The sequence below is a fragment of the Notamacropus eugenii genome, chromosome 5 (assembly GCF_028372415.1).
Source record: "Notamacropus eugenii isolate mMacEug1 chromosome 5, mMacEug1.pri_v2, whole genome shotgun sequence".
Taxonomy (NCBI): Eukaryota; Metazoa; Chordata; class Mammalia; order Diprotodontia; family Macropodidae; genus Notamacropus; species Notamacropus eugenii.
The window spans coordinates 408,439,953-408,464,580 of record NC_092876.1 but is presented as its reverse complement, the minus strand read 5'-3'; the positions used below and the strand labels follow the sequence as shown (position 1 = coordinate 408,464,580).

At 37.3% G+C, this 24,628-nt stretch overlaps 1 long non-coding RNA gene across 1 annotated transcript; it reads right to left on the bottom strand.

Annotated features, from left to right (window-relative positions):
- Window positions 1–4,854: 4,854 nt before the first annotated feature.
- On the bottom strand, window positions 4,855–7,593 carry LOC140506951 (uncharacterized). Its single transcript, XR_011968167.1, has 2 exons — window positions 7,514–7,593; window positions 4,855–5,389 (listed from the first exon to the last, which is right to left on the bottom strand). It is a non-coding gene; the product is annotated as an uncharacterized lncRNA (long non-coding RNA).
- Window positions 7,594–24,628: the final 17,035 nt, after the last annotated feature.

Below are 24,628 nucleotides of genomic sequence, written 5' to 3'. Positions count from 1 at the left end.
GAATACTACAGATTACCCGGTAGATAAAAAAAAACAAACCCGATGAGGAATTTGAAAAATAGAGACTGGCACAGAGGCAAGATATAACAATAGCAGTGGGAGACTTCAATTTACCAGGCTTCTCACACTGCCACAAGCAGAGCAGCTAATAACTTCCTGATTTGCCTTAGTGATCATCTCATCCTTCAAAATGTGGAGCAGCCACAAGGGGAAATTACCTCTAGATATGATTCTCATTTACAGGGAGGAATTTGTATAATGGTTAAAGTGCTGGACACAGAATCAGGAAGACAACATTTTCAGTCCTGCCTTTGATACTTACTGTATGATCACTCTATCCTAGAATTTTTGATAGAGGAGGGGAAAGCAGAGCATAGTCGGACATGCACCCTAGATTTTGGGAAAGCAGATTTCAGAAGATTCAAAGGAATAAGATTCCATGAAGTAAAATGCCTCATGAAAAGTGAGCCCAGGAGGGATTGGAGATACAAAGAAATTCTAAAAACACAAAGGGTTTAAAAAATCTAGAGCGTGTCTAAAGTGGGGTCAACCAAGATATTGAAGAACCGTGGGTCCAATGTTGAAGGACCTGGGTATGTTTAACCTGAAAAAGACTCAGGAGAGATGTCAGGGAGGGACTAGACTCATTTTCCTTGGCCCTAAAGAGAAGAATTTAGAGTACTGGGTAGGCTCAATGTCAGGAAAAATTTCTGAACAATTAGAGCTATCTCCAAGTGGAACGAGCTGGCTTGGAGATCTTTCTGCAGAGGCTGGACAACGACTTGTCAAGTGTATTACAGCAAGGCTTCCTTCCAGTTACAGATTCGACTAGGTGATCACTGAGATCCCTTCCAACTGTGATTAATCATGTCTTTCCAAAAACTTTCATAGAAGACAGAGAAAGTATGGCATCAAACTTGGAATCAGGAAGATGATCTAGGTTCAGATCTTACCTCTGACACTTACTAGTGTGACCATTAGCAAGTTACTTAACCTCTCTAGGATGGAAAATTTCAGCTTCCTCCTCTCTAAAATGAAAGATTTGGATGAGATAGATTCTAAAGTCCCTTCTAGTTCTAAAGCTATACTACTATGATCTCCCTGATGCATTGAAGGTCTCTAACTCTTTGTGTTGTTTGCTGTTCATCCTTTGTTCTCAAACAGGACCAATGACATCAAGGGGGTGATGTCTTGACTTGTAAGTGAATTGGATTTAAGTGAGGCAGGGCTGTGCAAAGTCATCAGCCTCACTATCTCTTCTAGAGTCATCGGAGTGACATAGGTCAGAATGATGGGTAATAAACTCAGGATACAGTGGGGGACCCTGATCTTTTTAAGCTAAGGTCTTTCCCAGGTTTCAGTTTATCTGAGGCAATACCCATTCAATGATTAAGACTAAGTAAGAAATGAGGAAAGAAAATGACTTAATTTTCCTTTGCAAAAGAATCAGTCTAGGAGGGGAAGACTCTCAGAGTTTCTGGCCAGAACAGAATCAATTGCTATTTACACTCACTCTGAGCCATCAAAACCCAAACAATGAGAAAATGAGGCTTGGGCTATGAATATTAGCAAAACACTCTGGTTGTCCATCTGTATCCCTTGTTATTTTTTTTAGTTATCTCTTAATCTTGCTACCTGACTGACCTTCCTCCTTTTCCAAACATACATATCCAAGATTCTCTTTCTTGTCTGTAAGTCATCACTGATAATATACCACAGGCCACCCACTATGCATCTCTTCATTCCCCCATAATTTTGATTCCTTGGAGATTGTGACATTTCATCATTTCCAGGTATTATGATGGCCTTGTGTATTAGGGAGCATCTTAGGATCACTGAAAGTGTTGCACAATTTGTTCAATTCAATCCAACCTGCTCTTTGCCTGTTAGATTTGAGGCCCCGCTCATAATCTCTTTTCTGTCTCTATCCAATATAAGTATCATACGATCACAAGACTTAGATTGGGAAGAGAGTATAAAGAATCAAGACCAGTCTCTTCATTTTACAAATTAGAAAACAGACCTAGAGTGCTTGTGATTTGCTCAGGGTTACAGTTATTAAGTAGAAGAACCAAGAGTTGAACTGGAGTCCACTAAAATCAGTGTTCTTTTCATTAAACCCTATTGACTTTCATATACATGTTCATAGGCAAAGTCAATAGGTTGCTCATCACATTCCATGTCATAACCTAGGCAAAATGCATTCATCATGCACTTAGATTTTCCAATGTGAACTGCTAAGCTGATCCTTTTGGAATGGCCATGGATTTCAAAATTTTGCAGAATCTCAAGAGTTGGAGCAGGCCTTGGAAGTCATCTAGTCCAACATAAACATCTTTATGATGTCCTCTCTAAATTTTTAAGAAGTAATCACTCATACCCAGCTTTAAATTTTCTGAAGAAGATGAACCCATTGTGCTGACCCCTTCCAAAACCACCTCAAACTTCCGTGGTCTTCCATTCCATTGTTGTAAAGTACTAGTTGTTATAATGAGAGATTTTCCCTCTATCAATACTAAATCTGTCTGTGACTTCTACCCATTGTTCTAGATCTGTTCTATGAAGCGAAGCAGAATAAATGTAATCCTTCTTTGGTAAGAAAGCATTGCAAATGTTGTTCAGTCGTGTTCAGTCATATCTGACTCTTCACAACCCCATCTGGAATTTTGTTGGCAGAGATACTGGAGTAGTTTACCATTTCCTTCTCCAGTCTATTTCACAGATGAGGAAACTGAAGCAAAAAGGGTTAAGTGTCTAGGCCAGATTGGAACTCAAGAAGATGAGTCTTTCTGGCTCCAGGCCCAGCACTCTATCCACTACACCACCTAGATGCGCTGCACTTCAAATACCTGAAGACAACAATTACATCCCCGTTCTGCCTCTCCCCACCCCACCATACACAATCCTTCCCTAAACTAAACATTCTCAGTTTCTTCAACCTATCCTGATGTAATAGTATGATTTCAAGTTCCCTACCATCTTGGTCATCCTGCTCTAGTTATGATCTGGCTTGTCAATGTTGACACTAAAACATGGCACCCAGAACTTCATTGAAGAGTCTCTATGATGTTCTAGGGCTTGGTACAAGCCCTCTTTCATATGGACTCTATACAGGTTGTTGCTTACTATTTGTCCTTCATTCTCAAAGAGGACCATGACATCAGTAGGGTGATTACCGCTATGAGACACCCTTCATGACACTGGTAAACATCTTTGGTGAGCAAATGTTTTCATTTTATCCCTTGCTTGATACTGTTAGAATAGATTATTAAAACAATGTAATTTTATAGTTGCAACTATCAAGCTTTCTTACATAAACTTAACATATACTTGGGAAATACGATACCTTGTGAAAGAACATTTAAGACTACATTTGCTTTGCTAAGCCAAATTCCTTTGGATTCAACACTGTTTTTGTATGCTCTATGCCTCAGTTAATTGTGTGGTTACAAAGATAGCTGTGAAAATAGTCTATGAAAGGCTCTTTCCTATTCACATTTTTATCAAGAGGATCCTCAGTATGTGCTCTCAAAGATTTTAATGATTCATTCATTAATAAATAAATAAATTAAATTAATTAATAAATAAATTCATTCATTGATAAATGTAATCATCCCCCCATCCACCTTCTTTTTGGGACATTTAAGAGTAGATACTAATATATCCACTGTGATCTGTGATCTCCTTGAGAGCAGGGATTGACCTTTGCCTTTTCTCCAGGGTTTAGCACAGTACCTAGTATATGGTAGGTATTTAATCAGTGCTGATTGATGACTTAGATCTGTAGTCATTGATCTTCTCAGTCATCTTTTCTTCTTTTTGTTTGGGAATGCCATTCATAATCTTTACCATTCTTTGGGATTTTTTCCTTTTGACTCTTTAAATTTGCCATCTCTATCACAGACTTCTTCCAATCATGGATTAGATCAGATACAATTGCTCTTCTCTTCTGGGGTATCAGTTTCAATTACTCTTTTGGTATACTGGCTGCTGAAGTAATAATGCAATTATTGATGAGAGATTTGGGTTCTTTTAATAATGACATTACAGTACTAAAAAATGTTGGCACATCCACTTCATGTCATGTCTGACTGTTGTCCTGCTTTCATCTCTAATGTTCTTGAAAATGAACTGGCTTAGTTGGATCTTAGTACAAACTCTCTGCAGGCTTGTTTTTGGTCAACTGCCTTTTGGTGTTTTTTGTAATTACGTTATTCATTATCTTCCATCATCTTCACCCATGAGATCTGAGAAATGTGCTGTAAACTCATTATTCTTGACCGCTACTTTTTTTAAAATTTTATTTTATTTTTAATTTGTGGAATAAAAAAAATTTCCATAACATGTATAATTTTTAAAATATGATTGCACATGATACTGTATTTCTACTATAGATAATTGCTATTCCTTTTAAATATACAACAAAGTTATCATGTAAATTTCTGTTTTTTTCCTTCCACATCTCTCCCCAACCTAGAGATGCCCACCATTAGCACAAATAGGAACATATATGTAAAATTATTCTATACATACTTCTATTTATCAGATCTTTCTCTGGATTCAGATAATGTCTTTCTTCATATGTCCTTTATAATGAACTTGGGTATTTATAATCACTCTAAGCCATCCATTAAGTGGAACTTGGACATTAAAAATGAAAAGCATTTTCACTAGAGGCCCCTCCATGGACTCTGCCTGAAACTGAGGCTAAAAGTATCTGCTGAACATTGTACGTGCATCCACAAATGTCCAAGGACAAAAAGTGAGAAGTCCTTCAGAGACCTTAGAGTCCAAACCCTTTATGTGGTTCAAACGTGAAATGGACGGACTGAGACAAGCACAGGCAAGAGACAATTGAGAATTTGGGAGCATCTTTATAAGCCGGCAGCTGTCCTCAGAGGAGGCAGCCCCGAACAAAGGTGTTTGTGCCTTTTAAGCATCTTAGCACTTCCTGGTACAGCCTTGCGGTTCCAATAGCACACATTTTTCACAGAACAGTTTTGACGGGGATTCCTAGGTGCTGCTAGGCAAGGGGGCACAAAAGAGAGTGGTTACTAGGCCCAAAACTGCCTAGAAACTCAACAGACATTTCTCAACCCAGGGGCTGGGGGGGGGGGGGGGGGGCACGGAAATAATGTCCACTTCACTCCTTCCTTTTCATGTAACTAATTTAAATGAGGGACTCATCAGAGTCCAAAGGGGTATAACTGGCTTGATGTGTGAATGATGTATCCATGCCTTGCATCTTGCGACCTTAACCGCTGATGAATTTGACAGGATCACTTGAAAAGGTCTGGTCCACTGAGGTTCAAGCGAGGATCCCCGGAGTAGTTGTTTCTTGATATAAAGGTTTGAGAGCACTCTGGACCTCACGCAGAGCCTGTAAGGACTTAAGGAGGGCAACATTAGAAAAGTCGGGAAGCCAACACCCAGAATTAACAACTCAAGGAACAACCGGGGGGCTACTCTGAATATGATTTCAAAGGGGGACAGAGAGAGAGAGAGAGCCACAGGATTGGGGGTACACCTAGCCTGAAGCAGGGCAAAAGGAAGGAGACTCACCCAGGTCTCATCAGTTTCAACCTTAAGCTTAGCAATATGCTCCTTCAGGGTCCTATTCATCCTTTCTACCTGGCCTGAACTCTGGGTCCCAAGTATATGAACTCAAGCACCCCACCCTGTCCCCTTTTAAGCAGATGGGACCCAACATATTTTGAGATAAGGGATGAAGGTCTCGGCTTCTGAAACTGCTTCCTGCTGAGACTGGACGTAGAGCTGACCCTGCCTCACAGGGTCCCAACATTGGAGAGGTTGGGTCTTTAACAAGTAGGAGGAACTTGACGATTCAGAGGGTGATAGGTGATATTACAATTCTCGAGAAAGGGACATCTCTCCACCTGGTGGAGGGAGGCAACTTACAAAAACTGAAGCACAATTTTTATACCCTAACGCAGAGAATCTAACTTAATTGCTTATGTGGCTTTAGAAAAGAGGGGAGGGGGAGAAGCAAGACAACAGTACAACAAACAATGGGGAGATTTGAGTAACTTCCAAGTTTCAGCTACAGCCCACAGAACTTTCACAAAGAAAGCTAGTAGCTGGTAAGGGGAGTGGGGGGAACCAACCAACCGTCCACAAGCCCTGGATACCTGAAACTCAGGTATCCAAGGAAAAAGGCCTTATGGAAAATTAAATACAATCCTCACATTCTTTCCTCTATACATTCTTTCCTTCATCTACCCCCTTTATTTACAAGGGGACTATCCCATGTTATAAGTACAGATACAGAGATTTAAGATACAAAGGTAGATCAATGAATTATCCATTCAGAGGTTCTATCTCATCTGGGAAGGGACATCATCTGATGCAGTTTTCTGATCTGCTCCTTCAGTCCATCTTCAGCACAGCACCTCTGCACATTCTTTATCTTCTTGTAGAAATTTGGATGTCCACTCTCCTACAATACTGACCTTAATACCATTTCAGATGACCATTCTTAAGCTTTATACCTTTATCACTCTACAAAATCAAAATTGGGACTTTGGCCAATTGTCATATTTAAGAAATCCACATTAGAACCCAGTATTTACATCTTACACTCAGATCTAAAGTCCTAAACCTGATAGCTTTATTTTAGACTTAACCTCAGATGTTCCCCTACCAACAATCTATTATTTCATAAATCTGATATTAAACTTACAAACCTTTTGACTATAGGAAATTGCTACTAAGAATAGGGACATTGCAGGGAAACAACATCTCCCTAACTTCATGTCAGTTCCAGGCAGGAGCAGATTGTCAGCTGGCATTCAGTCAGGCTTAAAGTCTGCCAGGTATCAGTGGGGAAATTGAGTCAGGAGAATCCTACCTCAGCCCAGGCTGAACAGCTGCTCTCCCAACTTTACCATCACAGGCTTACTGACATCATGGATCAGAGGCTCAGACCACCTTTCTTGCTATCCACACCTGGAGTTAGACTCAGAAGAACAGTCAGTTAATAGTCCCATAGAATCTTAAAATAGCAAGTTCCAATAATCAGGTTTCAGATATGACTATAATTTCACATTGGATAAGGAATATCTTTGACTGTTTGAATTCAGATAGGAGTGAAATTTTCCAATCATGCAGTATCTGTATTATAGCCAGACTCAGGAACCATCAGGTGGGAGACATTCCTTTATAAAAGGACACAGTGGGGAAACTAACCAGGAGGATCCCATCCTAGATGGAGTCTAGAATTGTCCCCTCAGTGTTTCCTCTCCAGATACAAATTTCACCTGATAACAGTACAGGATGCAGGATTACAGTCCCTCTGAGTAACCTGTGGCATATTCTTTCAGATACTGATTTAATGCAGACAACTATACCCAAATTCAAACTTAAACAAAAATATTTATGGTCCCAAATGCTTTTACCTTAAACAGTAAATTTCACTAATCCCAATTTAAAGCCAAATACAGTTATTTGTATTCCCATGGTGTTGAAATAAGCAATGAAGATTAACAGGACTCACATACGTAAGAGATTTCATTTCAGAGCCTTCCTTCTCAAATTTAAACTTGTCCTGATATAAAAGCCAATAGTTAAAAATCCTTTCTATATAAGCCAAACAATTTTCTTAGGACTGATGACCGTGTCCACATGAAAGGGGCCTTGGCAGGGGGGCCCAGGCAGCTGCTAGGCGAAGGGGCACAACAGAGAGTGGCTACTAGGCCCAACCCTGCCTAGAAACTCAACAGACTTTTCTCAACCCAGGGGCTCCCGGGCTGGGGGGGAGGGAGGGGGGGCGGGGAATAATGTCTACTTCAAAAAGGAATCTGAATCCTAGAAAGCTGGATAGCTCAGTGTAAGATCATTAATCTTAAGTGAGATCTGAGGATTAAAAATGTCAAAGATTCCAAGAACTTTTGAGCCAGATCCCCTACTATGAACATAGGAGAAACAGAGGCCTAGGGAGCTTCAGGGACCTGTGATTATCAATAGTAACAGTTTTTCTTTCCCTCCCAGCTTCATTTAGTTATTTATTTTTTATTTTTTGCTCATGAAAAGGGCCATTCCCTCACTACTTCTTAAAGAGGTCTGTTCATTCTTTGGATGTTACCTCCCTCTAAGTGAATACCTGAAAAGATCAAGGTCACCCACTGCAACCTGGGTGGTCTCCAGTCATCCTGATGAATATCTGGCCACTGGATTCAGATGGCTTAGGAGGAGAAAGTGAGGCTGGTGACCTTGCACAGCTCTCCCCCACTCAAAACAAAGTCCAGTGTAAGTCATGCTATCGTTTCGCTCATGTCATGGTCTACTTTGAAAGTGAAGGACAACCACAACAACAGGGTATTTATAATAGTCAAAATAACTTTTTCACTCAAAATCCTTCTTAAAACAATATCGTTGTTACTGCATACAATATTCTCTTGGTTCTACTAATTTCATTCTCCATTATTTCATGCAAGTCTATCCACATTTTTCTAAAATCATTGAGCTCACCATTTCTTATAGCATAGTAGTATTTCATCACAATCATGGTATACCATAACTTGTTCATCTATTTCCCAATTGATGGACATCCCTGAAATTTCCAGTTCTTTGCCACCACAGAGAGATCCTATAAATATTTTAGAACATATAGGTTCTTTCCCTTTTTCTCTAATCATTTCTGGAAATAGTCCTAGTAGAGGTATTGCTGGGTCAATAGGTATAGGCAGTTTAATAACTCTTTGGGCATAATTCCAGCTTTCTCTCCAAAATGATTGGATCAGTTCACAATGCCAACGAATTAGTGTCCCAATTTTTCCATATCACTTAAAATGCTTTTTCACTTTTGTCTTCAATCATTTTACCCAGTCTGGCAGGTGTAAAATGATATTTTAAGTTGTTTTAATCTGTGTTTTTCTAATCAATAATGATTTAAAGCATTTTTTTCCACAAGATTATAAATTATTTTGATTTCTTCACTGCAAAACTGCCTGTTCGTATCTGTTGGCCATTTTTTTCAATTGGGGAATGACTTGTATTCTTACAAATTTGACAAAGTTCTTTATATATTTTAGATATGAAACCTTTACCTGAGAAACTATAACTTTTTCCCTCAGTTTTCTACTTATTTTGTCTTTTCTTTTCCTTCTTATAACAATATGTTGTTCACAAGAAACACATTTAAGAAGGAGAGATACACACAGAGTTAAAAAGGAGTAGAATTTATTATGCTTCAGCTGATGCAAAAAAAGGCAGGGGCAGGAATTATGATCTTAAACAAAGTAATGACTAAAATAGATTTAATTAAAAGAGATAAACAGGGTAACTATATTTTGATAAAAGGTACCATAGACAATGAAACAATATCAATACTGAAGCTACATGCACAAAATGCCATAGTTTCTAAATTTTTAAAAGGAAAGTTAAATGAATCACAGGTGGACATAGATAATAATACTATAACAGTAGGGGACTTTAATATTCCCTTCTCAGAACTAGATAAATCTAACCAAAAAAAAGAAAAAGAAAAAGAAAGAAGTTAAGAAAGAAAACAGATTTTTCGATAAACTAGATATGATAGCTATCTGGAGAGAATTGAATGGAAATAGAAATGAATACACTTTTTCCTCAGCAGTTCATGGTACTTTTACAAAGACTGAACACATATTGTACATAAATTTTATATAGTTAAAAGCAGAAAAGCAGAAATATTCAAAATATTCTTTTCAGATCACAATGCAATAAAAAATATTTTAACAAAAGACCATGGAAACATAGATTTTAAAAATTTTGGCTATTAAACCTAATTTTAAAGAATGAGTGAAAGAACAAATCAGAAAAAAACAATAATTTCATTAAAGAGAATGACAATAATGAGACAACATATCAAAACCTATGTGATACAGCAAAAGCAATGATTACAAAAAATATATATGTCTAAATGCTTACATCAACAAAACAGAGAAAGAGCAGACTAATGAATTAGGTATGCAACTTCAAAAAAAAAACTAGAAAGAGAACAAATTAAAAATCCCCAATTAAACACTAAATTGGAAATCCTAAAAACTAAAGATGAGGTTAGTAAAATTGAAAGTAAACATTGAATTAATAAACAAAACTAGAAGTTGGTTTTATGAAAAAAATAAACAATTGGTTAATTTGATTTTTTAAAAAGAGAAGGAAACCAAATGAAAAGGGGGACTAAAGAAAATGAAATTAAGGCAATTATAAGAAGCTATTTTACCCAATTATATGCCAAGAAGTTTAACAGTTTAAATGAAATGGAAGAAATATTTACAAGTTATAAATTTCCTAGATTAGCAGAAGAGGAAATAAAATATCTAAATAAGTCTATTTTAGAAAAAGAAATTGAACAGTCCATAAATGAGCTTCCTAAGAGAAAAGCATCAGGACCAGATGGATTTACAAGTGAATTCCATCAAACATTTAAAGATCAACTAGTTCCAATAGTAAATAAATTATTTGGAATTAAATAGGTAAGGAAGGGAACCTACCAAGCTCCTTTTATGAAACAAATATGATACTAACATCTAAACAAGGAAGAGTAAAAACAGAGAAAGAACATTATAGACCAATTTCATTAGTGAATATGGATGGAAAAATCCTTAATGAAATACTAATTAAAAGATTACAACAAAATATTACAAAAAGTGTATATTATGATGAAGTGGGATTTATACCAGGAATGCAGGAATGGTTTTAACATATGGAAAACTATTAACGTAACTGGCTACATCAATAATAAAAGTTTAAAAAATCATATTATTATATCACTAGATGCAGAAAAAGCTTTTGATATAGTTCAACACTCATTTCTATTAAAAAGACTTGAAGCATTAGCATACATGGATTTTTTCCTTAAATTGATAACAAGCATTTATCTAAAACCATCAGCAAGCATTATTTAAATGGAGATAAACTAGAAATGCTCCCAGTAAGATCAAGTGTGAAACAAGGATGCCTGCTGTCACCAATGTTACTCAATATTTTACTGGAAATCCTAGTAATAGCAATAAGAGAAGAAAAAGAAATAGAGAGAAGCAAAATAGGAAATGAGGTAATAAGACAGCTAAAAAGAAATTTTAATTTGGTAATGAGAACAAGGGTTTTTGCTGACTAAGGTCATTTTGTGCAGAGAAATATCAAGCTGTAGCAAGACTCCACAAAATTACTTGACCCTAATTCATTTCTTGCTTCATCTAAGCCATCTATGTTTGACTTTGTCACTGTTAACTCAAACTTAACATTTCCAAAACTGAATTTACATATCAGCCTATAAAATCTGCTCCTTCTTACAAATTTGCCATTTGCCACCATTCTCCCAGTCAATCAGGTTCAGTGCCTTGGAATCTATTTCGGTTCCCTTTACCCACTATCATGATGCTGTACTAATACCTCAAAATGAATCTTATGCCATTACTTCCTCACTATTCCTGTTTCTAGTACTTTAGTCTATGTCTCTGCCACATCACATATGGATTATTATGGTACCTTCCAGACTAGTTTCCTTGACTTTCATCTCTCCCCACTTCTAATTTATCCTAAGTGTTTTATGACTCAAAATTTTCCTAAAACATTTTTATTCATGTCTCCTAATTAGCTGTCCACTGTCTGTGCATCGAGTCTTTCCTTCTCTGGCCAAATCACTCTTTCCCCATACTTTCCCCACTTCCCTATCATCACCATGCCTTACATATAATAAGTATTCATTAATGCCTCCAGATGACCAGTTTTGTGCTTTTACTTACCCTGTTTTACTCTGCTCAAATTTCTCCAAGTAATTACTATTAGATTCAAAATCTTTATTTTTATTCATTTCCCATTTGGTTCAGAATTAACCTATTTTAATTGACTGGGTTAGAACTATTGCAACTATATGCAACATCTTTGTCTTTTCTTCTAATTTGTTGTACATTTTAACCCTTCCTCTAACCAAGTGATTTTACTGCACAGTCAATTCATGATTCCAACATTTATTACCAATTATTTCATGCCTTAAAATATAGCTAATCTAATTTCTATGACATTGATTGTACTGGTCTCATTCAACAACTTTCAACTTTCTTTTAGAAAGTAGTAGTCATGATGTACAGATTTAGCCTTCTGAGTCATGTACAAACTTCAACTCATTTTTTAATCATATTTTCCAACCCATTTTTCACTATCTTACCCCGTACTCATCTTTGCACTGAAGTAACCAAGTATAACCAAGTAACCAAGTACATGTTTGACTAGGCAGGAGTTCTTAACCTGGGGTCTACAAATAGATTTCAAGGGCTCCTGGATGGGGGAAAAAATACCTCTAACTAAAATTTAGCATTTCCTTTAAAATTAAAAAAAAATATTCTGAGAGGAGGTCCATGGGCCTACTGCCAAAGAGGCCTGTGACACAAAAAAAAACTGTTAAGAGTCTGTGGTTTACAGCATTTTGTCAAGATTTATGCTTCATCTCTGGGCAGAAATTGGCTCAGCTTCCAAGTATTTTTATGGTGGTCATTTATTTTAAACACTGCAAGACAAGATGACTAAGTGCTCAGGAAATGATGGCGCTCGTTTCCTTCTGGCACAAATAAAACCAATTTCGTGTACTTCTTTATTTGCTTCTCTGAGCACAGACTGAGAGCCATTTTTCCATTTGACTACAACTTCAGCCTTCATCTATTAACAACTATGTTGTCTGTAAAATGAGCTGGAGAAGGAAATGGCAAACCATTCCAGTATCTCTGCCAAGAAAACCCCAAATGGGGTCATGAAGAGTCAGACACAACTGAACAACAATATTAAGGTATTTTAGATCAGTTGCATGATTTTCCTTTAGCTCTAACCTGGTTTCTATCAGGACCTCGGAAAGTGATAGCATTCATAAAACATCAAACAATATTTTTAGTCATTACTACAAGAAAGGAACTTAGAAAACATTTAGTCCAATCTTCTGTTTTGATACAAGTTGTATCCTAGATAAATGACTTGCCAAGGTCCCATAGCCTGTAAACAATGGAACCCAAATTAAAACCCAAGTCTCCTGACTCTTAAGCTAATGTCCTTTCCATGTATATCACATTGCCAATTACAAATTCTTATCTATCAGCTGTCTATTTTAGGTACACACTGAGTTTTCTGTGAATTTATTCAGTTGGTCTTAACATAGGGCACTATGATGTTTTAGGACAGGAGAGGACCTGAAAATTCCTTTGATTCTCCTTGGTAGCTTTAGTTGGTGTCTCTAAATAGAATATATAAGCATGAAAAATACATACACACACACACACACACACACACACACACACACACACACACACACACACACACACATGATGAGGTTCCGACTCTGGGAACTTCCTTGAGCTCCCCTGGAATCTCCTCACTTAACCTGGCTTTTCATACTCAAATTGAGCTCTCCCTGTATCTCCCCACTTAATCTGGCCTTTCTTACTCAAATCTAATCTTCCCATTTGTTCCAGTCTCAGGAAGCCCATGGGCTTTTCATTATCATTTCAGGTCTCTTGCACTCCCCACCCTGGATCCCATCAAAACCCCATGCCCCAGGCTGCTGACCACTCCCATCAAGATCTGTATCCATTTCCATACTGCCCCTATCAAGATCTCTGGATTGCCCCACCTGCTTCCCACCTAGGCACCCCCTAGTCTGCCTCCTACTCTTGTCTCCTGATAGCCTCCAGGTGTTTCCAGCCTTTGACCCTCCTTGGACTTCTCCTTAAGACCCTTCCTAAACCCCTCCTCCCATCACCCTGGACTACCAGATCACCCCACCCCCCAGACCCCTCTCACACGCTTTTCTGTATTTAAGTCCCACCTTGCCTCCATGAAGGTGCTCACATTCAATCCAGCTCAGACTCTGTCTAGCTGGGATTCTATCTGGCCTGCTTGTGAATACAAGCGTTATAAATGCTTAGGTTCCTTAAGAGGCAACCCAATTTGGCGAATCTTTAATAAACTTTGTTTTCTTTGGCTTTAAGAAGGCTTGAGTTGAATTCATTCGAGCATGACCCGGACTATCGGTATTTTGGGGTTCCCCATCACCCTTAACCTCTTCATACACACACAAACAACATTCTACCAACAAACCCTGGTCTAAAAACTGATTTTGTAGAAAGATAATGCAGTGAATAGAGCACTGGACCTGCAGTCAGAAAGACTTGAGTTCAAATCCAGCCTCAAACACTTCTTAAGTCTGTGACCGTGGGCAAATGACTTAACCTTGTTTGCCTCAGTTTCCCCATCTGTAAAATAAACTGAAGAAGGAAATGGCAAACCACTCTAGTACTTTTGCCAAGAAACCCCCAAATGAAGGGTTGGATAGGACTAAAACAAACAAAAATATTACAAGCTTACCTTCAACAAACTCCCTCTTTATGTTTAGTCTCAGAAAAGTGAAACATAATCCCCTAAAAATCCCCAAACTAATTGTATGTGATTGATCTGGGCACCATTGTGTTAAGCATTTCACCCAGAAGAATCTCCTACTAACTTGGGTAAGGAAATAAAAACAATTTAGTGTTAACCAAATTTTTTCCATTGTCATTATAATACAAACAAAAACCTTAAATGAAACAAGCCTAATTTAAAATTCACTTCCTGTATCAACCATCAAAGGCCATTCAACTAGCTTTCTAGAAAATGACAAATGGTCAGAACTGTTACACTCTTGTTGATTTCATTAAAATACATATTCATAGACATACATATGCATGTATGTATGCATGTATGTATGTATTAGACAATGGGGAGTACATAAATATGGAAGCTGGTGAATAGAAGCCAATACTGGGAAAACTATAGGAGGAATTAGGCTGGTCTGGTATAAGCTAAATAACTCTAAAATCATTAGGAGCAGATTGTACATGAGTCAGAACTCACTTTCAATGCAGATTTTCCCCTGAGTCATTTGTTTACTGTTTCGAGAACATAAAAATGTATTCACCAATTCCAAAAGTTCATTCTCATAAGGTTTTTAGTTGCCAAGAATATAACTCAGAAGAATATAACCAGGCTGTGCTGAGACAAATTAAGAAAATATTCAAAAGGAAATCCAAAAGGGCACCATTCTCTCAAGTTCAGAAGACTTAATCTACTGTTTTCCTTTTACCATCTGATAGCATTTTTTTCTCTCTCATGATCATCCAAACATAACAATAGGCAGAACATATTTTGTACCTGATGATATGTGTCTTCCTGTTCCTGACTGTGAATATTTTCATCTCATCCCTTGAGCCTTCTAAAAAGTAGATTTTAAAAAAAAATTTGAACTCTCAATGCTGTTAGACAATCCAACTGACTATTCCATGTTGGTACATCTTTTTTTTATTTCCTAATGTAATCTATTGTTTGTAATTTAGATTATGGACCAATAAATTAAGACTTGTAGTGAAATTTGATCTTATAGCACCGAAACACTGAATATTCACTATTAACTTTGCAATTATTAGGGGGATAGAGACTGGGATTGAACCTGTGATTTCACTGGAATAGGAACTCCCAAGTCTTTGAGAATTGCCTAGAGGACAGGCTGCCAAGTTAAATGATGGTAGGAATTCAATCCCTCTTTTCTGGTTTCAAGACTGGCTCATTATCCACTATCCCACATAGCCTGTATGGTCTAGTGAGTAGAACACTGGACTCAGAAACATCAATTAATATGAGTTATTTAATTAATCAGGAAAACTTAATATAAAATTATACATAACTTTTTGTGGAAGTTAGAAAAGAGATTGACAATAAATCTATGAGAACATCCAATTCACAAGTAGGACTTTTTGAAAGGTTTCCATGATAAGTAACTAGTAAAGTACAAGACAATGAGCTAGACAATGAAATACTTCTTTTTTTAAAATTTATTAATCTTTATTTATTTATTCTTTATTCTTTATTTATTTATTAATCTTTAACATTCTTTAATTTTTCAATTTTGAGTTCTAGCTTCTCTCCCTCCCTTTATCCTATCCCTTCCCCACCCATTATGATATCAATTATACATATGAAAAATGCTATATTTCTTAATGTCTTTAAGTGTGAAGCAACTAAGAAAGGATAAAGGAGAAAAAGTATATATCAGAATGTAAATATGAAAATCCTAATTTCATGAACTTATTCAAAATAATAAGCTTAATAATTTTAATATAAAAATCAGTACTTTTAATGTTACACACATCAAATCATAATAAAGGCAATTATAAACAGGCTGCTATTCTTCTGTTTCATTAGCAACATATTTCTTCTCACTTACTTTTTTTTGATGCTATTTTGAAGATATTCTTCCTGGTTGTTGGTTTTTTTAAGTGATGCAACACTTCCCAAAAATCTGACAAGATTCACTTACCAAAATCTTACCTTTTCAATCCTGGACCAGGTAGGTGAATAGAACACAGGATCCTCAGAGGACGTCTGGTCTAACCTGTTTCATTTCAAGATGGAGAAACTGAGGTCCACAAGGATTTAAGTGACTTGTTTGAAATCAAGCAGATCTTACTCTAATCTGTGAATGGATCTGAGTTCAGGGTTTTCTGACTCTGGAAACTTCTTCCATTGTATCAAGTTTCAAGAATTTGTACCATGCAATTTATTACAAACGGAAGTATATAGCAGAATGCCAGAGGTCCATTCCTTCCCAATTAGGGTGTTGAAACTCAAGAGTACTAACAAAATCCACATTCAGATTAAAAACTTCTCTAGTCACAGGATTGTAGAGTTGGAAGGGATTCCAAAAGGCATCTAGGAAAAAGACCAGAAGAAAAAGACCCTATAACATCCCTCACAAATAGTCATACAAATTTCATTTGAAGATCTCCAGTAATGGGAGACTCACCACCACTCTTTAAGAAGTAGGCTCCCTAGAGGAGACAGTCAATAAGATTTGGGTTTTTTAAGGAGAATGCAAGCTCATTATAAGTCAACAATGGGACTCAGCAGACAGGAAAGATGCTATCTACCTGACTTAAGAAACAGAAGGTCACATTAAAAGTAAATTATATGAGCAAGAAATGACCTTTATAATCTATGGAGAGGAGAGGAGTTTGTAACCCAACAAGGGACAGAGAATCAAAGGAGATAAAATAAACAATTTTGATCATATGAAATTTAAAAGGATTTGTGCAAACAAAACCTAGGGGGGGAAACACAGTCAGTTTATTGTACAGAGCTGGAGGAAAGTATAGGAACAGAATGATGGAAAAGTACTGAATTCTAGTTAGACGTGTGGAAAAGGCAGGGTATATCTGGAGCTTCCAAGACCAGGGCAAAAATCCAGATACATTCTAAAGGGAATGAGGTAATGAGGGAATCATTTTGAAAATAGTGAGTGTTCTATTGTCTCCTTTCCATCAAATAGATAGAAAATACCAGTTGCCAACTATAATATTGCCAAGGGTAAGGGGTAGTGAAGGAAAAGAACTGAGAGGTTTCATCGCATTGCCTTTATAAATATATATCTACTCTTATATATAGACACAGAGGCTGTACAGTGGACCTGGAGTCCGGAAGATCTGAGTTCAAATCTAGTTTCAGATACTTACTAGCTATGTGACCCTGGTCAAGTCACTTAACCTCTCTGTCTACCTCAGGTTCCGCATCTATTATATAAAGATAATAATAGCACCTACCTCTCAGGATTGTTGCAAAGATTAAATGAGATATGTGCAAAATACTTAGAACATGCCTGACACGTAGTAGGTGCTTAATGTTTGTTTCCTTGTCATATATATATATATGTATATGTATATTTATGTGTATGTATATATGTATATAATGTTTGTTTCCTTCTGTCATTTTATATATATATATACATACACACACACACTCACACACACATATGGAGGGAGACAGAGACAGAGAGAGACAAACAGAGGGGGAGACACGGAGACATACACACGCAGAGACAGAGAGAGAGATTGAGAATGTACCCCTATACAAGAAGTAGGGGTCTTGTTTTTCAGACCTCTTCTCTTGCTCACCAGGAAATGGGATGTCTAATTGCCTCATGTTCAAATATGTCCAACCAGGCCTAGGAGGGGTGATGTGGAGCCATCTTCTTTCCTGGAATAATAGGGGGCTTTATATATTTAGGATTATGGTTAAGACTCCTGTTTTCATTATAGGAGTAATTTTTGAAAGATTTTTTTATTTAATGCTTTATATCTCTAATATTTAACCCCCTAAGTGAAGCACAAAGCCTCAAACTAGGCACCAAGGCTGAGTAGTACTGTTCTCTGGGGGTTGGTTTAAGGATGTCATAAAAGAAACCCCAACTTCAGGGTATAGCATGGTTTAAATAAAATATTTAATGAAGGTGAGGAAGGGAAAAAACATTTATTAAGCTCCTACTACATGCCAGGAACTCTTCTAAGTGCCTTATACACATTATCTCATTTGATCCTCATAAAAAAACCCTGGGAAGGAGGTGTTATTATTCCCATTTTACTGTTGAGAAAACTGAGGCAGAGGCAACCTTATATGGGGGTAGGTCTGTAGTCACATTGGGTACCACATATTTATTTTTAAAAATGCTGGTATTGTCCAAAACATCTGCAGATCTAGATTTGCCTTTAGACTCAGTTAATGAATTGCATAAGAAACCTAGTCTTATTCCTTCATATACATCTTTTTTTTGATAAAAATGGAATTGTTCAGCTTGATCATCCAATCTTGTTCACCTTACTTGGGGACTTCAAGTTGTTTCCAAAAATCAAATATATCCTGAAAGGATGAAGATTTTCTACCATTTAGAATATTCAAAACAATGCGCTACAAAGCCCAAAGACAATGTTCATAGAAAAATTCTTAAACTATTCTAAGCAAGGGCAGTACCAGCAGAAAAAATGTGCTATACCAAAGCAAAGACCAACATGAAATATTGGACGGGGGACTGGTCTTGGGCAAGAAGACCATCCTCCCCCTGACCCACACTGGCTGTGTGACCCTGGGCATGGCATAAACTCTCAGTGCCTCAGGCAGCTATATGTAGATCTCTCAGTCCTGGTATAACATCCACAATTTCAGTCATATACTATACACTAAAAGCTCATAATACATGTTTCAGGGCCCACCACCTGGCGCTATTTGCTTTAACAGGTGGTCCTTTTGATGCTTTAGTAATAAAGCTCTCTTTGATCTACTTTTTTTCCATTAATTTTACTAAATTTCATTGCATAAGGAGGGTTTACTGAAGAAGTAATTTGTGACTTTTTAAAAGAACAAAATATATAATTAGACATGTCTTAAAACCACCTCCACTAGAGTATGTGCTTAAGGGACAATCTGCCATAGATTGTAAATCAAGAACTCATGTTGATGGTCAGAAAGGTCATTACTTTTCTGTGTAACAGATAATCCTCTTTAGCAGTCCAAAACTACTTTGCAAGAAAAATATTTCCAAAGTAAGGCCTACAATTCACATATAATTAGACTGGTTTACTTACAAAGTACTTTAAAAAAAATGAGATTATGTAAGTGAATTAGAGATAGAGACTGGCCCTGTGATTTCACAGATAGAGATCATTTCATCATGAGGGAACTCACTCTATGTAGGTTGACACCTTCTCTGAAACTTATGTAGTCTTAAAGAACACTACCTAGATTGCTTAGAGGTTAAATGACTTGCCCAGAGCCACGCTGCCAGTATATGTCAGAAGCAGTCCTTGAACTCAGGTATTCCTGGTTCTGCGGGCAGTTCTCTATCTGCTATGAATGAAGAAATGTTCATTTAAAGTTGTTAAATTATAAGTTCAACCACTTATTAAAAACCATGACTTGTTTTTAGAAATAACCTTTCTTCCTTTACTTTTTCCATGACCTTTTATGTCTAGAACTACTGCTCTAAAATTCTTCCTGCTGGGACAGTTCTGTTTGCATTGCATCCTCTGTGGCTAGTAGCAGAACTGGGATTTGAAGGACAGTGAATTCTAATTTAGTTGCAACTCTGTTGGAATTTAGAAACTTTTTAATGGCTCCTCTATAAAATAAGAAGGTCAAAACTGAGTCTCATAGGATTGTTGTAAGAAATTCAGGATAAAAGTAAATTTCAAATATAAAAAGATTTAAAATCTTTCCCACTTATCTCCATTTCCAATGGTTTGAACCAAACCTTCCTATTAACTTCATAATCATCTCCCTCACCTTTTCTATTAAACCCTTTCCACAGACCACCAGAAGACAGCCTAAAAGTAATACTGAACGTTACTATGTACTTCCCTGTCACTTCAAAATAACTTCTGACAGGCATTTGTTGAGTTAGATGGTGGGCTTAATGGGTAGGAATCAATTCTCTGAGCATTATGAGGGTATAATATGCTATAATGTTAAACAGAAATAATGTAAATGGTAAAGAATATTAAAGAGCGATGCTCTTGGTAGAGGATGAAGCTACAGGAAGTGATCTAAAGCATGTATTTTTATAAGACAGAAACGTGACATCTGAATGAGCTATTTTAAGTTTAAAAGTAGTATCAGTAAGTGGCTGAATTACTCAATCCCCTTAATGAAACAATGCATGAATTCCAATATTCTATTTGGTCAAACTGATCTTACTGATCAAAGACCTATTGGGACCTGATTTTTTACTAGAGCCTTCAGATATTCAGGGTAATTGGCAAGAAAGGCAATAGAAGGGAGACTGAGATGCAGTTTTCACACTTATCTAAATTCTAAGGAGCATAGCAAGCAGTAAGAATTATACTCTGTGGGTTCCAAGAGCACAATGCAGCCAATCGTTTCTATCCCTGTGGATGCCGTTCCCCCTTCAGACTGCAGCCCACTCTTTTCTTTGAAGTAAAATTTAATTATAGCACTCAAACAAAATAGGATTCAAACTTTTCACCTTCCTTCTTCCCACAGCGTTCCTTTTAAATGTCATCTACTAAAAGACAAACCAAAAAAAGAAACCCTTTATCTCAGCTGATAAGCTAGGAATATAAGAAATAATACAATGTTCATTTTAATCCATGATTAAGATCTCATGGGAAAAAAAAGCCTTTAAAAGGTACTTCAATACTTCAAGGACTTTCTGATCTTCTGAATAGGTCACTACTCTCCTCAAAGATAAAAATCACAACCCCATCCATGTCTTGTCTTGTCCACACCCTCCTAGAAATTTTTCAGAGAGTCTATTCAACATGCAAAGTTTTTCCTCCAATTCAGCTGACAATACTCAGAGAAAGACAGCAAGTAGACGGTCCACTAGTTCTCCAGCTGTCACATTAACTGCCCTAATTTCTTTTCCAAATATATTCTCTGATAACATCCCTGATGCTTCTTCTCTTGCACAGTTCTTAACTGCTAATGTGTCCTTGCACAAAAGTATAGTGATACAGAAGAATGAGCTCTAGATTTGAAGTCAGGTGACTTGAGCTTGAATCTTGGCTTGGCCACCCACCCCACCCATGTGGTGACTTTCCCCTCTCTGTACCTATGTTATCTGTAAAAAAAGGGGTGGCATGAAAGGTGTGATGGGTCGGGATCTTCTAGTTTTAAATCTATTATGCTATAAAAACGTATACATTTGTGAAATGTGTATTTGTTCATATAAAAATATACGAATACTTCTCTCGCTGACATATAATCTTACAAAGAAAATGAGTCATAACTGCTTGTAACACTTCTAATGAAATATTACTCATTTAAGTGAAAATAAAGTCAACTTTTTGATGTAAACAGGAAAAACTTCAGGCCCATTACTTGATTTCATTCATATTTTAAGGTTCAAACTAGTAATAAGAGTAATACTTTCAAGGGCTGAATGAAAAAGGAATTGTTTTTCTAATCTTTAGTTACCAAGGGTATACCATATACTGTAAAAACCCCCTTGTTCAATTTCCTGTTTCCATTTAATTCTGTTAAATGCTGAGGAGAGCATCAGTTCAGTGAGTATCTAGAGATTAAAACAAAAAATCCCAACAATATTGTTCTGAGCACATATAAGTGAGAGCACGGACGGCCATGCAGACAGAAAACCATATTTAACCAATGTCTGGAAACAATACTGCCACAAGAAGCTGCAAATATAAAGTTTTTAGATCAAAGACCTCAATCTGGAAGAACCATATATTCTTACAGAGGTTAAATCTTTGAGGTAACTTGCTACAAATAATAAAAGTAATAACTAGGAGGCAGAGCCAAGTTGGCAAAGTAGAAGCAGGGATTTCAAGAGCTCTCCCCCCAAACCCAGCCAAATGCCTGTAAAAAATGACTCTAAACAAATTCTGGAGCTGCTGGAACTGCAGAACCCACAGAATGAAGGACTGGAGCAAATCTCTAGCCCAAGACAGACTGGAAGGTCAATGGGAGCAGAGCACAACAGTCCAGCATAGGTCACACCAGCACAGACAGGACCTGAGCAGGCCTCGGTTTCCAGATTTCACAACTCCCAAAATGCCAAGGACAAATTGGAAGTTCAGTGGGAAAAAACTGTGGGACCTGTGTGAGAGAGTAGAGTGGTCTGGGCCCTGACCCCAAACCAGCCCCTGGGAGGCAGAGGGCGTGGAGGAGACTGCAACAGCTGCAGTAGCAGCTGGGGCAGAGGCAGTAGCTGGGGCAGAGGCAGTAGCAGCAGCTGAGGCAGAGGCAGCAGCTAGGGCAGAGGCAGTAGCAGCAGCTGAGGCAGAGGCAGCAGCAGCAGCTGTTTCTGGAGCTCCAGACCAACAGATTGTGGGGAGATCAAGCAGCTGACAGTATATTCCCCCACCATCACTGGATGCAGAGAACTACCTTGACAAAAAGCTCAAAAGTGAAGTAATTGGCTGGGGAAAGGAGCAAAAACCAGAAAAAGAATCAGATTACAGAATCTTAATTTGGTGACAAGGAAGATCAAAATACACAAACAGAAGACAACAAAGTCAAAGCTCCTCGATCCAAAGCCTCCAAGAAAAATAGGAATTCGTATCAGGCCATGGCAGAGCTCAAAAAGAACTTTGAAAATCAAGTAAGAGAAATACATCAAAAATTGGGAAGAGAAATGAGAATGATGCAAGAAAATCATGAAAAATGAGTCAAATGCTTGTTAAAGGGGACTCAAAAAATGCTGAAGAAATAGCACCTTAAAAAATAAACTAACTCAAATGGCAAAAGAGATCCAAAACGCCAATAAAAAGAATGCCCTAAAAAGCAGAATTGGCCAGATGGAAAAGGAGGTCCAAAAGCTCACTGAAGAAAATAAGTCCTTAAAGACTAGAATGGAGCAGATGGAAGCCAATGACTTTATGAGAAATCAAGAAACTATTAAAAAAACCCCAAAGGAATGAAACAATAGCAGACTGTGAAATACCTCATTGGAAAAACAACTGACCTGGAAAATAAATTCAGGAGAGATAATTTAAAAATCACTGGGACTACTTGAAAGTCATAATCAAAAAAAGAGCTTAGAAATCATCTTTCAAGAAATTATCAAGGAAAACTGAAGTAATATTATAGAACCAGATGGTAAAATGGATACTGTAAGAATTGATGATTGCCTCCTGAAAGAGATCCCAAAAAGGAAAACTCCTAGGAATATTGTAGTCAAATTCCAGAGCTCCCAAGTCAAGGAGAAAATATTGCAAGCTGTCAGAAAGAAACAATTTGAGTATTGTGGAAACATAATCAGGGTAATACAAGATTTAACAGCTTCTACATTAAGAGATTGAAGGGCTTGGAATATGATATCCCAAAGGTCAAAGAAACTAGGATTAAAACCAAGAATCACCTACGCAGCAAAACTGAGTATAATACTTCAGGGGGAAAAAGGTAATTCAATAAAATAGAGGACTTTCAAGCATTCTTTATGAAAAAACAAGAGCTCAACAGAAAATTTCACTTTCAAACACAAGAATCAAAAGAATGAAAAGGTAAACAGGAAAGAGAAATCATAAGGAACATACTATAGTTGAACAGTTTACACTCCTACAGGCAAGATATTTGTAACTCTTGAGACTTTTCTCAGTATTAGGGTATTTGGAGGGATTATATACATACAGACAGAGAGCAAAGGGTGAGTTGAATATGAAAGGATAATATCTAAAAACATAATATTAAGGGGTGAGGGAGGAATATATTGGGAGGAGAAAGGAAGAAATAGTATGGGGTAAATTATCTCTCACATAAAAGAGGTCAGAAAAAGCTTTTTCAATGGAGGGGAAGAACGGGGAGGTGAGAGGGAAAGAGTGAACCATACTCTCAACAGATGTGGCTTAAGGAGGGAACAACATGCACACTCAACTTGGTATGAAAAATCTATCTTACACTACAGGATGGTAGGGGAGAAGGGGATAAGCAGGGGGTTGTGGGGGAAGGAATGATAGAAGGGAAGGCAAATGGGAGGAAGGGATAATTAGAAGTAAATACTTTTGAGGTAGGACAGGGTCAAAAGAGAGAGTAGAATAAATGGGGGACAGGATAGGATGGAGGGAAATATAATTAGTCTTTTACACCATGACTGTTATAAAAGTGTTTTTCATGGCTATGTATGTATAACCTACATGAGATTACATGCTTTCTCAGTGGGGATGGGTGGGGAGGGAAGAAGGGAGAGAAGTTGGAACTCAGTTTTAAAAACGAATGTTAAAAATTGTTTTTAAATGCAACTGGAAAATCTGAGGAACAGAATTCTATCTTGCCTACAGGAAAAAAGAGGGGCAGGGGATGAGAGAAG